At 36.6% G+C, this 17,590-nt stretch overlaps 1 pseudogene; it reads left to right on the plus strand.

Moving 5' to 3' along the window:
- The first annotated feature begins 4,020 nt into the window (after nucleotides 1–4,020).
- Nucleotides 4,021–4,952, plus strand: LOC101424111 (olfactory receptor 8G1-like; annotated as a pseudogene).
- Nucleotides 4,953–17,590: the final 12,638 nt, after the last annotated feature.

The raw sequence follows: 17,590 nt of genomic DNA on the forward strand, positions 1-17,590 counted from the left end.
CACACCTCATCCAAAAATTAACTCAAAATGGATTTTAAAAAAAACTAAAAGTTAAAGCAAGAAACCAAAAAACTTCTAGAAGAAATTGTAGGAAAATATCTTCAAGAGCTGGTGGTAGATGGTGGATTCTTAAAGGAGATAAGAAGAGGACTGAGATGGACTACTGATGTTTAATGTATGTAGAGTTTTAATTAGTTTTACTGTAGAAGTGTGACAATATATAGAGTGGATGGTAACAAATAGTAATAGCTAGTTTATAAATGGGGATGTTACTGAAAATGGTAGTCTAGGGATATAAATGCCAATTGACAGAATCCTGGAGAATAATCTAGGAACTGAATAGCACAGTAAACCAAGAGGTGGGTGAGAATTGTGGTTGATGGTACAGATGCAATAGTTTCTTTTGTGAGCTTGAGCAAACATATATTACTACTGCAGGGAACACATGGGAAAAATACAACTGGAGTGACCTATGGAATGTGGTTAGCAGTAACAATATAATATTCTTGCATATATGTGAAAAATGTACTATGATGATAATGAAGCAGTATGGAAAATATGAGCCAAATGTACACTATGGATATGGTAACAATCAGATGATATTATCTTATCTGTAACAAATGTTCCACCAGTGTGGTGTGTTGACAGAGGAGTGTTGCTTGGGAATTCTGCACATGCACATGATTGTTTTTATAAGTTTACAACTTCTGTCATAAAAAATTATATTTAAAAAACAGTAATAGGGTGGGTTGGGGGAAAAACACACCAAATATAAGATAAGGAAAATAATTAGTAGTAAGATTTTGACAATATTTTTTCATAATTTGTAAAAAACATCTCATGACAATGCAAGTTTTTGGTGGAGGGATGATGTATGGGACCCCTGTATGATGTTATGCATGTTTGCTTTGTAAGTTCACAACTTCTACTATACACTTAATTGTTTATGTATGTTCATATATAAATGATATAAATATAATAATAATAGGGAAGGTTGGGGGAAATATACTTTGGTTAGTAGTAATATTTTGATAATGCTCTGTAATCATTATCTTAAAAGGTTTAACAAAATACAAGGTGTTGGTGGTAGGGTGAGTCATGAGGGTCCTGTATGGTGTTATATATGTTCATTTTGTAATTTTGCAACTATGGGTATGCACTTATTGTTTATGTATGTTTATTGGTGGGTGATATATTTAAATAAACTAATTTAAAAAAATTGTATCCAATGATAGATACATACCCATACACAGACACACACACACACTCTCAGAAAATAAGTTTATTTCAGGTGTGCATTGGTGTTTTAACATTCTAAAACTAAACACAATTTTGTAAAATTAATTTTTAAAAATATTTAACATGCATCCAGAAGTATAATTTAATTTGTTGCTTAATTTCAAAGCCTTTTCATTTTGGTTCGTCTATGTATACAAACATGATATTTGCAAAAAACAGTTTTTATTTCTTCATTCCAATCCTTTTATTTTCTTTCATTTGTCTTATTCAACTTGCTATTACCTTCAATATAATGATGAATAGGAATGATGACAGCAAGCATTTTTGTTTCATTCTCATTATCAGGGGAAAGTTTTCCACATTTCGCAATTAGACTTGTTGCTTGAAATGTGTTTTTTAAAATAGTTTAAAGAAGTTCCCTTCAGTTACTAGTTTTTTTAAGTAATTCCTAATACGCATTGCCATTTTCTATATTTTAGAAGATAATCCTGTACGATTGATGTTTTGTCTTCTTAAATGTGAAGAACAGTGAAAATATCTGAAAATACTTTGTAACTTGATTTATGACCCAGCTATTAATAATTCTGTAAAGGTTCCGTGTCCTTTTGAAAAGAATGTGTGTAGTTGTTGCATGCTGTAATATTGGAGATATATAAAGTCAAATCTGTGATATTGCTCAGCTCTACTTTATCTTTGTTGGCTTTTCTTGAGTTATGTTGTTTATATTTATGAAACTTATTAAATTGTAATTTGCATACAATAAAACGAATGCACCTAATTTATGTGCATGGTTCACTTAAATGAGTTTTGGCCAAAGTACACATCCATGTAACCACTAACCCAATCAACATATTAACCATTTTCTTCATCCCAAAATGTTCTCACATGCAGCTTTCCACTCAATTCCACACATCCCACTATAGTCAATCACTGAAAGTATATTCTTTTTTTTAATGCTTGTCTTCTTTTGGTCAACACTATGTTCTTCAGTTTTGTGTTTTTGTGCGTATTTTTGATTTAATGCTTTTTTTATTGTGAGTAGTATTCCATACTCTGAATATATCACGATTTATCTCTTCATCTGTTATGAATAAAGTTCCTATGGACAATTTTGGACAAGTGTTTCTGTGGATATTTATTTACACTTCTTGTTGATAAATACTGAAGAATAGAATTGATATATTGTATGTATATATTTAAGTTCATAAGAGATTGCTGAATTACTTTCCAAAGAGGATAAACAATTTTGCTCCCCCACCAGCTATGTATGATGAGTCAAATAGTTTCATATCTTTACCAAAATCTGAAAATCAGTTTCATCATTTTATTTTACCCATCCCAATGTGGATGTTTACTGGTATCTCATATGCATACTGATCATTCATATATCTATGAGGAAGGTGTTCAAATCTTTTTCTTATTTTTAAAATAGATTTTCCTCATATTAATATGCATAAACAGTATTTTTATATATTGGATTAAAGTCCTTTGTCATATAAATGTATTGTCTTTGGTGCCTTTCATTTTCTTAACAGTCTATTTTGAAGAGCAGTTTTTCATTTAACCAAACGTTTATTATAATTAGGGTATTTCTGGGTTTTTTTTGTGTGTGAGTATTTTCTTAAAAATCTTAGTTTACTCCAAAATCCCAAAGTGAGAAATTTTTAGCTATTCTATATTTCATATTTTCATATTCAACTCCAATGCATTTGGAATTTTACTTTGTTTAGTGTAATGGCTATTTCATCTATTTACTGCCTAAATAGTAGGGGACTACATTTACAATTATGTGCTTCCTTATTTTAATCCTTTTCTTTTCACTCCTTCCTAATTTAAAAAAAAAAGATGAAAAAGAAGAAAGAAAAGCTTGAGATATTATTATTGCTGTTTCTATAAATTGAAGTGAGTAACCATATTACACAATTAAAAACATGGAATAAGAAAAAAAAAACAACAATGCAAAAGTAATAGTGCTTACTTTCTGAGGGATGCCTTTACCAATTTTATTATGAGGTGGTTAATATTGTTATTTCTCTTTTAAGGATATGCAAGTCAAGGCATAAGGAGGTGATTATACTTGCCCAGGATTATCAGCCAGTAAAAGATGGGGTAAGAATGTGAATACAGTCACTCTGTCTTTCAGCCTAGCCACCTAAACTCTAACTCATATGGCTTCCCTCAAACAAAGGCGTAGCTACTTGGATCAGGATCAAAAACCAGCCAACTGTGGGCCCTTGTGGCCTACTGTGGACCCATCCAGGTGGTGGATCTGCAAAGTAATGGTTGCATTATTTCATTTCAATAAAAATAGTTGAAAACCTGAAGCATAAATATAGAAATCCACATTAACTGATTATTATTTAAAAAATGAAAATGCCTGGCAATTGCCATTTCTGTATTAATCCCAGGTGAAGTTAGTTGCAGGTTTTTAAAATGAATGCCCTTAGGTCTTGCTCTCCATAAGAGGGCACTGTCAGTTGAAAGATCATTGAACTGTTCAAAAGAGGACATAAACACTTAGAAGGATTTCAATGATTATCAACATGTCTAAAATATTTTATATGAAATGAGTTTATTACATTTGAAAATCAGGGTAAAAAATGCTAAAGAATGACAAATTTTACTTAAGTAAATGGACCAAGAATTAAATGGTCACACTGATTTAACAGGGACCCTTAAACCTGAATCATATGTCTGGGGTGCCCATCTTTACAAACGGAATAAAAATGAAGTCCTTCCAATGACCGTTCTTTTCTCTCTCCTTTAGCAATTGCCCAGAGACAAATGGCTGCAGGAAATCATTCCACAGTGACTGAGTTCATCCTCTCTGCGCTGAGAAAATGACATGAACTCCAGCTGCCCCTCTTCCTCCTCTTCCTAGGAATCTGTGTGGTCACAGTTGTGGGGAACCTGGGCATGAACACACTGATAGGGCTCAGTTCTCCCCTGCACACCTCCATGTGCTATTTCCAGCAGCTTGTCCTTCATTGATCTTTGCCATTCCATTGTCATTACCCATAAAATGCTGGTGAACTTTGTGACAGAGAAGAACACCATCTCCTACCTAGCATGCATGCCTCAGCTCTATTTCTCATTTTTTTCTATTTCAAAATGTTATATGTTAACTACAATGGCATATAACCTCTGTGTTGCCATTCTGTAGCCCCTTACTTTATAATGTCATCATGTCCTATCAAGCCTATTCCTGCCTTATTCTCAGGGTGTATATTATAGCCCTGGTTTGTGTATCACCTCATACAGGCTGCATGCTTAGGGTTCATTTTTGCAAATTTGATGTGATCAACCACTATTTCTGTGATCTTCTTTCCCTCTTAAAGCTCTCCTGCTCTAGTCCTTATGTCAGTGAATTACTGGTTCTAATATGTAGTGCATTTAAACATTTTTGCTCCAACCTAATCATCATCAGCTCTTTCATCTTCATCATTGCCAGCATCCTCCACATTCACTCCACTGAAGGCAGGTACAAAGCCTTTAGCACATGCAGCTCCCACATTATAGCTGTTGCTGTCTTCTTTGGTTCTGCCGCATTCATGTACATGCAGCCATCATCAGTCAGCATCAACGACCAAGGAAAAGTGTCCTCTGTATTCTGCACTATCATTGTGTCTATGACGAACCTCATAATTTACAGCCTGAGGACTAGAGATGTAAATGTTGCTCTAAAGAATATCCTAGAGAGAATATTCTTGTAGAGAACAATAATGTAAACATTGCTTTAGAAGATCTAAATTTTTGTTTATTCCATTGTGTAAATTGATGTGTTTTGCAGGTATTTTCTGAGCTTATGCAGAGGCCTGGACATGTGTACAGCTCTAAGCATGCATGTGACTTTCTAGACTTCCAGGAAACAGGAATATGTCTGAATTTTCAGTGCCTCTATGAACATTACAATCCTCAGATTTTCTTTATAAGTTTTGCTTAGTCTATTGTTTGTCCCAAATTTTATCCACTGCTTCAGGCAGTCACAAAGTTTACAGTTGCCTGCCTTTGTTTTTGACAAATATCTCCAAGAATAATAAAACTTTTAGCACTGGATGAGATCTGATTCAAGTTAAACACTGATAGCCTTACAAGTTGGATATTCTAGAGAACCATAAGACAGAGTGGATAAAGACAATAATTTGGAAATGAGGCTTGAAGGAAATCCAGCCTTATTCCACTTCTTTTCTGGCTGCCTAACAAGGCAGATGTAGGCTGTTACTTTTTGATAATTTTAAATTCTATATAAATTCCATGTAAGTTTTAGAAACAGCTTTCCAAATTCTTCAAAATGTTCTCCTGGGATTCTGATTGTAGTTGTGTAGATCAGTCCAAGAAGAATTGACAACATAATACAATGAGTCTTCCAATCTAAAAACATGTCATTTTTCTCCATTTGTTAAGTTCTACTTTAATTTCTCCACTCACTGAAGTTTTCAGTGCCAGGTGTTGTACTTGCTGTTAAATTTATGCATAAGAATTTCATGTTTATTGGCATATTGTAAGTGGTATTTGTTCTTTCCAGTGGCTTTATTTTCCGATGGTTTGTTGTTCTTAGAAATACATTTTAGGGAAGCAGACTTGGCCCAATGGATAGGGCATCCGCAGTTCAAACCCTGGGCCTCCTTGACCTGTATGGAGCTGGCCCATGCGCAGTGCTGATGCATGCAAGGAGTGCTGTGCCACGCAGGGATGTCCCCATGTAGGAGAGCCCCAGCACAAGGAGTGCGCCCCATAAGGAGAGCCACCCAGCACAAAAGAAAGTGCAGCCTGCCCAGGAATGGTGCCACACACACACAGAGCTGACACAACAAGATGAGGCAACGAAGAGAAACACAGATTCCTGGTGCCTCTGAAAGGATAGAAGCAGTCACAGAAGAACAGAAGAACACACAGCAAATGGACACAGAGAGCAGACAACGGGGGGCGGGGGGGGAAGGAAAGGGGAAATAAATACATACACACATACATACATATATACATACAAGAAACACAAGAAATACATTTTATTTCTAATTACTGATCTTTTACCCTGTGACTTTGTTGAATACAGTTGTGGTACTTTCGCATGTGCATGTATATGCATTTGTATGTGTTATAATCCTTAGGATTTTTAACATACACAATCATGCCATTCGTGAATAAAAAACTTTAAATATTTTTTAAAAGATTTATTTATTTATTTATTTCTCTCCTATCCCCCCCACCCCGGTTGTCTGTTCTCTGTGTCTATTTGCTGAGTCTTCTTTGTCCACTTCTGTTGTTGTCAGCGGCACAGGAATCTGTGTCTTTTTGTTGCATCATCTTGTGTCAGCTCTCTGTGTGTGCGGCACCATTCCTGGGCAGGCTGCACTTTCTTTCGCACTGGGTGGCTCTCCAATGAGGTGCACTCCTTGTACGTGGGGCTCCCCTACACGGGGGACACCCCTGCGTGGCACGGCACTCCTCACACGCATCAGCACTGCGCATGGGCCAGCTCCACACGGGTCAAGGAGGCCCGGGGTTTGAACCGCGGACCTCTCATGTAGTAGACGGACGCCCTAACCACTGGGCCAAGTCTACCGCCTAAATATTTTTTAACCTGTCTGTATTTTAATATCTTTTTTGCCTTATTGCACAGGATAGATTTTCCAGTACAATACTGAATGGAGATGGTGTGAGAACACACATCCTTGCTATATTAACTTTCCTTTAACTTCTTTAACAAATTACCACAATTTTGGTTACTTAAAACAATACAAATTTATTCTATTACAGTTCCATAGACCAGAAGTCTGATTTCAGTCCCACTGAACTAAAGTCAAGATGGTGATGGGCTGGTTCATCCAGGAGGCGTTGAGGAAGAATGTGTTCCTTTGCCTTTTCCAGCTTCTGGAGAACACTTGCATTCCTTGGCTCATGACTCCTTCCTCTGTTCACTCCAAATCCTTTCTCCTGATGTCACATACCCATCTCCTACTTGTTTCTTCCTTTGACCTTCTACCTTTGCTTATAAAGGTCTATGTGATTACCTTTTGGGCCCAGATATTTAATCTAGGTTTATTTCTCATTTCAAATCCTTAATTTAATCACATCTACAAGTCTCCTTTGCAATATTAGACAAAAGTCATAGGCCTTGTAATTGGGAATTAGATGTCTTTGGATGACCATCATTTTGCCAATTACCTTTATGAGCAGGAAGGAATTCAGGTTTTCACCATTAAGTATAATGCTCATTTTGATTTATTGTAAATGCTCTTTATCAGGCCTAGTAAGTTTACTTTTATTGTTAATTTTCTGTGAGTTTTAATTATGATTGGATGCTGAATTTTATCACTCTCTCAGCATCCTATTGCGATGATACTGAATATTTCATCTTTATTCTATTATAGGTAATTACATTGGCTGATTTCAAATGATAAACTAAACTTGGAATTCTAGGGTAATCTCCACTTGGGCATAATACATTGTCCTTTCTAAGTAATGAAAGATTCTGATTGCTACTATTTTGTTACTAGTCTTTGTATCTTTAACCATGAAGGAAATTGTTATATGAAGTCTTGCAATATCTTTGGCTCTTTCAAAGACAAATACTGGCCTCATAAAATTCATATTAAAATGTTCTCTTAAACTTTTGGTAGTTTTCACTTGTGTAAATATCTTTGTGAAAAAATTTTTATTCAGTGATTCAATTCATTTAGTGGAAATAGTGCTGCTCGTATACTCTTTTCTGTGCATATATGTCAATTTCCATAACCTGTGTCTTTCAGGGAACTTTTCAATTTCATATAAATGGTCAAATTATTGACATAATGCCATTCATTTTCCTGCCTGTGGAATCTATAGTTATGTTGTCTTCCCTTTTATTCCTGGATATAGGAAGTGTGTGTGTGTGTGTGTGTGTGTATACACATACACACATAGTTATTTATATGTATATTTATTCTTTCAGATCTATGTCTATATTTATATCATTATCTATCTCTATTTATCTCAACATACAGGAGCTTTCTTTTCCCTACTCACTGCCTGCCAATCACATATTCGCCAATCAATCTACTCAGTCTGAAAATTCTCAAAAAGGACAAACTCTTTTTTCCTTTTTGAAAGCAATTTATTGAAGTATATCATTTATACATGAACATACATAAATAATAAGTATAAAGTAAAAGTGGTGAACCTAAAAAGCAAACATGCATAACATCATGCAAGGCTCTCATATATCACTCAACTGCAAATACCTTGCATTGTTGCCAAACATTTGTAAATTTATGTAACAAGCATAGTCAAAGTATTTACACTAACTATAGTCTGAATCTTATATTTCATGTATTTTTCCTCAGCCCACTCTATTAATGTTTTTTTGTTCATAGAACATATAATTTATCTAAGCTGTACAATCAATGGCATTTGGTATAATTACCGAGTTGCTCATTCATCACTTCAATTAATCTTGGAGCATTTTCATTACTAAAAAAAAAAAAAAAACCCCACAAAAACAAAAAACCACTATCATATCCATATGTTAGCATTACTATTTACAAATACTATGATGTCCTTTTACCATTTCTATTCATTTACAAATATTTACAAACAACTTTTTACCAATTCACCATGGATTAAACCTCAGCTTTCCATTCTCTAACCACATTTTTTTCTCTGGGGACTTATATTCTAACTATTAAGTCTCTGAGATTGCTTATTATATTTAGTTCATAATAGAGAAATCATGCTATTTGTCCTTTTCTACCTGGCTGGCTTCACTCAATATTATGTCTTCCAGGTTCATCCACATTTTCGTATCCTTCAGACTTCATTTCACCTTACAGCTGAATAATATTCCATCATTTGTATATTTACAACAGTTTGTTTATCCATTCATCACTCGATGGGCACCTGGGTTGTTTCCATCATTTGGCATTTGTGAATAATGTTCTGCGACGGCTTGCTCGGTCGGTAGAGGTGGGGTCTGGCTGCGGACGAGGGGTCAGTCCAGCTCTGGACGAGGGGTCGGTCCCGCTTGGGACGAGGGGTTGGTCCCGCTTGGGACGAGGGGTCGGTCCGGCAGCAGACGAGGAATCGGTCTCACAAGGGGTTGTGCGGTTCGGCTGACAGGGTCGCCCGGCAAAGCCGGCGACGAAGGGGTCGCCTGGAGAAGCAGGCGACGAACTGGGGACAAGGGAGGCCAGGCCCTTGTCGGGGGCTCTCAGGACTGGAGGGCGCACGGCAGAAGAACTACCGCGGAGACAAGGTAAACACGCAAGTCCACTTTATTGAGGGAGAGGCAACAGTTTTATAGGGGCTGGGGAAGGCTGATTGGTCAAAGCCACGCCCTGTTCTGATTGGTTGCCAGAGAAAGGTCAGTGGGCGGTACTGGACAGAGGAGGGGTGGTGATTAGGGATTGGCTGTTGCTGTTGCTGGGGGAAGGGGCAGGGTTTAGTGATTGGTGGCTGCTGTTGCTGGGGTGGGGGGCAGACTGGAGTTTCCTGCCCACACCTGGCTGTTGCTGCTGTCGGGGGGAGGGAAAAGGGCAGACTGGATTTTTCCGCCCACACCTGGCTGTTGCTGCTGTCAGGGGAGGGGAAAAGGGCAGACTGGAATTTTCTGCCCTGCGCCTGCGCAGGGAGAAAGAAGGCATCGTGTGGCGCTATCTGGGAGGAGGGGCGGCCACGGAAGCATGGCTGCCGAGAAGGAGAGACCCGAGGGCACTCTGCGCCCATGCCGAGCTTCCTTCAGGGGTGGCGGTGGGCCCGACCAACCACCCTATTACAGGGGCAGCAGTTTGGAATAGGCCTACCACGGCTGCCGCTCCCCGCCAGGTCAGCAAACCACACTTCAGCCCGAGGGGTGACCGCAATGTTCCTATGAACCTTCATGTGCAGATGTCTGTTCATGTCACTGCTCTCATTTCTTCTGGGTATATACCTAGTAGTGGTATTGCCAGGTCAAATGGTAGATCTATACCTAACTTTCTTAGGAACCACCAGTCTTCTTCAGTGGCAGTAGCATTCTACAGTTCCACCAATAGGTAATAAGCATTCCTATCTTTCCACATCCTCTCTGACATGTGTATTTTTCTATTTTCTTAATATAGTGGCCATTCTAGTAGGTGTGAAATGATATCTCATTGTAGCTTTGATTTACATTTCCCTAATAGTCAATGATGCCGAACATTTTTTCATGTGTATTTTTTGCCATTTGTATTTCTTCTTTAGAAAAATGTGTATTCAAGTTTTTTTGCCCATTTTTAAATTGGGACATTTGCTTTTTTATTGTTGAATTGTGGGATTTCTTTATATATTAAATCCTTGTCAGATGTATGATTCAAAATATTTTCTCCCATTGAGTAGGCTGCCTTTTTACCCTTTTCACAAGTCCTTTGAGGTGCAGATGTATTTAATTTTGAAAGGCACCATTTATATATTTTTTTCTTTTTGTCCGTGCTTCGCTTTGAATCTAAGATTTAAGATACCCCAACTACTACAAGGACTTGTACATGTTTCCCTACATTATCTTCAATGAATTGCATGGTGCCAGGGCTTTTATGTTTAGGTCTTTGAATCATTTTGAGTTCATTTTGTATAGGAAGTGAGATAAAGGTCCTCCTTTACTCTTTTGGTTATGGATATCAGTACTCCCAGCATCATTTTTTGAAGAGACTGTACTGTCCCAGAAAAATGGGTTTGTAGGCTTATCAAAATCCAGTTGACCACAGAGGTGAGGGTCCATTTCTGAAATCTCAATTTAATTCCATCTTTCAATGTGTATATCTTTATGCCAATACCATGCTGTTTTGACCACTGTAGCTTTATAACACTTCAAGGTCAGGAAGACTGAGTCCACTGACTTTTCTTATTTAAGATTTTTTTGACTATTTGAGACCCAATACCCTTTGAAAGAAATTTGGTAATTGACTTTTTTTTTTATTTCTGTAAAGCAGGCTTTTGGGATTTTAATTGGTAATGCATTGAATCTGTAGGTAATTTGGATACAATTGACGTCTTCCCAATGTTGAATCTTCAAATTCATAAACACAGAAGGTCCTTCCATTTGTTTAGGTCGTCTTTGTTTTCTTTGAGCAGTGTTTTTGTAGTTTTCTGAATACATATCCTTTATATTCCTGGTTAAATTAATTCCTAGATATTTGAGTTTTTTTGTTGCTTTTGTAAATGGAATTTTTTCTTGATTTCCTCCTCAGTTTGCTCTTTACTAGTGAATAGAAACACCACTGATATTGGCATGTTGATCTTGAATCCTGTCACTTTCCTAAGCTCATTTATTAGCTCAGGTAGCTTTGTTGTAGATATTTCAGGACTTTCTATATATAGGATCATGTCATCTATGAATAGTGAGAGTTTTACTTCTTGTCCAATTTGAATGTCTTTTATTTCTCCTTCTTGCCAAATTGCTCTAGCTAGAATTTCTAGCACAATGTTGTATAACAGTGATGACAGTAGAAATCCTTGTCTTGTTCCTGATTTTAAAGGGAAAGTTTTCCAATATTCCCCAGTGAATATTGATACTGACTGTGGTATTTTCATATACATCCTTCATTATGTTAAGGAACTTTCCTTCAATATCTATCTTTTCAAGTGTTTTTATCAAGAAAGTAGGCTGGATTTTGCCAAATGCCTTTTCTGCATCAATCAAGGTGATCATGTGGTTTTTTTCACTTCAGTTTGATAATGTATTAGTATTACTTAATTGATTTTCTTATGTTGAACCACCCTTACATACCAGGAATAAAACCCAGTTGAGTGTGACGTATAAATGCTTTTATAGGCTGTTGGATTCTATTTGCAGTATTTTGTTTAAAATTTTTGCATCTATGTTCATTCATGAGATTGGTCTAATTTTCTTTTCTTGTATTATCTATCTGGCTTTGGTATTAGGGTGATGTTGACTTCCTAAAATGTGTTGGGTAATTTTCCCTCATTTTCAATTGTTTGAAAGAGTTTAAACAAAATTGGTATTATTTCTCCTCAAATATTTGGTGGAATTCACTTGTGAAGCCATCTGCTTCTGGACTTTTCTTTGCAATGAGATTTTGACCAGTGATTCAGTCCTCTTCCTTGTAATTGTTTTATTGCACTCCTGTATTTCTTGCAGAGTCAGTGTATATTGTTTGTGCATTTCTAGATATTTGTCCATTTCATCGAGGTTGCCTAATTCTTGGCATAGGTATTTCTTGGCAAAGGGTATTTCTAATAATACCCCTTTATGACCCTTTTTATTTCTGTGGGGTCAGTTGTAATGTTCCCCCTTTCCTCCCTGATTTTATATATTTGCATCTTCTCTCTTTTTTCTTTGTTAGGCTTACTAAGGGTTTGTCAACTTTTTTTTTTATTTTCTCAAAGAACCAGCTTTTGGTTTTGTTGATTTTCTTCATTGTTGTCAATTTCATTTATTTCTGCTTTAATCTTTACTATTTCTTTCTTCCTGCTTGCTTTGGGATTGGTTTACTGTTCTTTTTCTATTTTCTCCAGAATTTCAGTGTATTCTTCAATGTTCTCTAGGGAAACTGAATCAACAGGAGAGATCTTTAAATAGTATGAGATTTTATAAAATTCTCTTATATGACCATGAGAATGCACAAGTCCAGATTCCACAATCAGGTTGGAGTCCAGGGGCTCAGATGAAAGTTCAATGAAGATCCTTGATGAGCTTCCAGGAGATGTTGCCCATCCAAAGACAAGCTGGGAAATTCTTTCTGAAAGCTGAAATCCTTCCCCTTTCATCAGGCATTCATCTGATTGGAGAAAATATCACTTACTGCTGACAGCAATCACCTTGGTTGATTGTAGATGTAATCAGTCATCTATGCAGCAAACTCACTGAAGACTAAAGTTCATAAATGTCCTTGTGTTACAGTTAGCCCAGTACTTGCTCTTGACCAAATAAACTGGGCACAATACCTGGCCAAGTTGACACATTAGCCTAACCATCACATTCAGTTAATTCTTTGATTTTAATTCTTTCTTCATTTTAAATATAGGCAGTTAGGGCTATTAATTTCCCTTTCATTACTGTCTTCACTGAATCCTGTAAGTTTTGATATGCTGTGGTCTCATTTTCATTCTTCTAGAGATATCTATTAATTTTATCTCCAGCTATTATTGTAGAGACATCTATTTCTCCTTTCAGTTTTTTTGACAGAGTTTGCCTCATGTGTTTTGGGGTACCCTGGCTAGGTGTATAAATATTTATGTCTATTATTCCTTCCTGGTGGATTGTCCTTTATTAATATATTACGGCTTTCTGCATCTCATACCACTTTTTTTTCTTTTTTTTTTTTTTTTTGCATTTAAATCTGTTTTGTCTGACACCAGTATAGCTACTCCTGCTCTTTTGGTTATTATTTGCCTGAAATATAGTTTACACAACTTTTACCTTCAGTCTATTTGCATCCTTGGGTTTAAGGTGGGTGTCTTGCAGACATGGATGGGTCATGTTTTCTTATCCATTCTGTCAGTCTATATATTTTTATTGGGAATTTTAATCCATTAACATTCAATGCTATTACTGTAAAGTCAATACTTAGATCAGCCATTTTATCCTTTGGCTTTCATATGTCATATCTTATTTTTGTCCATCTTTTTACCTTTTTGGTTACCCTTTCTGATAATCTTCATTTCTACAGTCTTCTTCCTTGTCTTTTCTTTTCAGGCTGCAGAACTCCCTTTAGTGTTTCCTGCAGACTTGGATTCTTGTTTACTAACTCTTTTAGTTTCCATTTGTCTGTGAATATTTTAACCTTTCTGTCATATTTGAAGGAGAGTTTTGCTGGATAAAGGGGTCTTGACTGGTAGATTTTCTCTTTCATTATCTTAATTATATTATACCATTACTTCATGCCTCCATGGTTTCTGAAAAGAAATCCGCACTGAGTCTTATTGGACATCCCTTGTATGCAATGGTTTGCTTTTCCTTTGCTGCTTTCAGAATTTTCTTTATCTTTGGCATTTGGCAGTCTGCATATTATGTGTCTTGGGGTAAGTATATTTGGATTTATTCTAATTGGAATATGCTGTGCTTCCTGGACACACATATTCCTATCTTTCATGAGAGTTGGAAAATTGTCAGTCATTATTTCCTAAAATACTCTTTCTGTCCCTTTTCTCTTTTCATATCCTTCTGGAACTTCCATAACACATACACTGTGGTTCTTCATGTTATTATTCAACTCCCTTAACCCCTGCTCAATTTTTTACATTTTTTTTCCTCTCTTCATTCAATTTTAGTTGTTCTTTTCTCTATATTGGTGATTTTTCTTTCATGATTTAAAATCTGTTGTATGATTTAAAATCTGTATGCCTCTGTTGTATTTTTATTCTCATTTATTGTGTCTTTCATTCCCATAAGATCTGTTCTTTTTCAACCCAAGAAAATATGAAAATTTTCTTTGTCCTCACTCAATATCTTCTTAATGCCTTTTATTTCTTTATCCATGTTGTCCTTTCACTCCATGATTTGATTTAGGAGATTTGTATGAAACTTAGTTGTTTCAAGTCCTGTATCTCATCTGGAGATTTGATTTGCTCATTTTTCTGAGTCCTATCTTCCTTTTATTTTTGTAAGGCTTGTAACTGTTGCTGAAGTCCAGGTATCTGATTCTGATGCTGAGTTTACTCTGATGTTTGGTTTCTCTCTCTCTTGCCTTGCCAGGATTTACAGTTAAGTAGCTGTGTGCTACCACTTTTCTAAGACTCTTGGTTCAACTGGTTCTAGATATTTATCGGTTCCCCCTGTTTGACTGTTTCAACAAGGTCTAAGGGCCCTGTAATGGAATGTAGTCCACCTTCCAATGGCATTGGAGAGGGTGACAGGAAAGGCACTGACTTGCCTATTTATTTATTTATTTATTTATTTATTGCACACTTTTCTGGTGTGCTCAACAGATGATACTGTTTGCAGACTTCCTAGTTCAGTCCTAGTAGGGAGTGCATTCAGGGTTACCTCTTCAAGCTGGTGGATGGTGCAGAAGCAAAGTCTTTAGGCTGGCCAAACTTTACAAACTTTCTCAGAGGCTACTCTAATCTTCCTTAGTTGTCCACACACTCCCTCCCTCTGCCTCCTCAGCAATCAGCCTTGGGCGGAAGGGAGGGTTTTTGAGAGGCCAGATTAACCTTAGCTCCTGCCAAAATTCAGTGAAAACAATGTCCTAGCTCCACCCAGCCTGAAAATTGTGGCCCCTCCAATGCAGCGGATCAAGTTTACTGGCCAAAATCTGAATTTGCTGTAAGCTATGTCCCTCCCTCTTCCCTTTCTTGGAGAAAAGGAACCCTGGAACACTCTAAATCCTAAACCACTGCAATCCACAGCCACTGAAGTCTGAAGACTGCTATTTCCTTTGTAAGTGCAGGCGGATGGGTGTCATGGCTGTTTTTGCAGCTCTACTCTTCAGCCAGCTCATATTTCTTTACTTTGCTCCTCTCTCTTCTGGGTGGTTTCTTACCTTCCCTTGTGTCCAGAGCCCCAGAGCAGCCCTCCAGACAGTCTCTGCCTGTCCTGAAGCTATTTTTTCAGGAAGAAAAGTGATCCCTCTGCCTCTTTAATCTTCCATCTTCCTGGAAGTCCCAGGACAAACTCTTTTATTTCATGAATAATTAAACATTTTTCAATAAAATAAAAGAATAATAAGGGCCCGTTATTTAGAGTTCATTCAGGAGTTAAAACTATTTTATTTCTTTTTGGTTTTTTAAAATATATTTTTATTACAGAAGTTGTGAAATTACAAGACAATCATGCATTCTGTGGAATTTCCATACAACACCCCTTCACCAACATTCCACTCTGTTGTGGAACATTTGTTATAGATTATGAGATAATATCATCAGACTATTACTATTAACTAGGTCCATAGCATACAATTGACATACATCATTAATACAGTGCATCTTCAGCATTGATGCAAGAGTATTATAGTATTGCTGTTAACTATAGACCATAAGTTATGTTAATTGTATTTTTCCCTTGCTTCTCCACATTTCCACCACCCTACAATAATGCCATACATCCATTCTAGTTCACAGTAGGATATTCTTGCATTTGTGCAATTAACCACAATTCTCATCCACCTCTGGTCATTTCCTAGATTGTTTTCTAGTTTTCTGTGAACTGACATTCATATTCCTAGACTGCCCTTTTCAAGCACAATTTCATTTATAAACCAGCTGATACTCACTATAATGTGTTATCATCAACTCTATCCATTTCCACACTTTACAGTCAAGGTAATTGAAACGTCCACATACTTTAAGCATCAGTACTCCTTCACAGCCCTCCTCTTATCTCCTAACAACCTATGTTCTAGGTTTGAACTCCATGCATTTATCTTTCATATTTAGTTCATATTAGTGAGACCATACAATATTTGGTATTTTCTTTCTGGTTTATTTCACTTAGCATAATGCCTTCAAGATTCACCCATGTTATTATATGTGTCCCAATTTCTTTTCTTCTCACTTCAGCATAGTATTCCATGGTATGTATATACTATATTGTTTATCCATACCTTGGTTGATGGATACATACTGTTTCCATCTTTGGTCAATTGTGAGTAACATTGCTATAAATATTGGTATGCAGAAGTCTGCTCAAGTCACAGTTTTCAGTTCTTCTGGATATTTTCCTAGTAGAGGAATTGCTGGGTTATATGGGAGTTAAATATATAGCTTCCTGAGGAATCATCAAAATGTCTTCCACAGAGGCTGTAACATTTTACAGTCCCACCCACAGAAAAGGAGTGTTCCTGTTTTTCCATATCCTCTCTAAAACTTACTGTTTTGTTTTTTTTTAAATAATGGCCATTCTGTGCAGGGTGAGATAATATTTTATTGTCGTTTTCATTTTCATGTCCCTAATTGCTATTGATATGAAACATTTTTCCATGTGCTTTTTGATCATTTGCATTTCATCACTGCAGAATTGCCTATGTAAGTCTTTTGCCCATTTTTAAATTGGACTGCTTGCTTTTCTACTGTTGAGCTGTATGATCTCTTTACATAAAACGGAAATCAAACCCTTATAGGATAAATGGTTTCCAAATATTTTCTCCCACCAAGTGGACTGCATTTTCACCTTCTGGATGAAGTCCTTTGAATCACAAAAGTGTTTAAGTTTAAGGAGGTACCATTTATTCATGTTTTCTTTCTTTATTCATGTTTTCACCATAAGGTTTAAGAATGCAACACCTACCATCAGGTTTTCCTACATTTTCTATTAGGAACATTATGGATCTGCCTTTTATATTGAGATGTTTGATCCATTTTCAGGTGGTTTTTGTATAAGATGCGAAGAAAGAGTCATCTTCTTTTCCTTTTGGCTGTGGATTTCAGTTCTTCCAGCACCATTTGTTGAATCCACAGTCCT

Source organism: Dasypus novemcinctus, chromosome 27, assembly GCF_030445035.2.
Source record: "Dasypus novemcinctus isolate mDasNov1 chromosome 27, mDasNov1.1.hap2, whole genome shotgun sequence".
In the NCBI taxonomy this organism is placed as follows: Eukaryota; Metazoa; Chordata; class Mammalia; order Cingulata; family Dasypodidae; genus Dasypus; species Dasypus novemcinctus.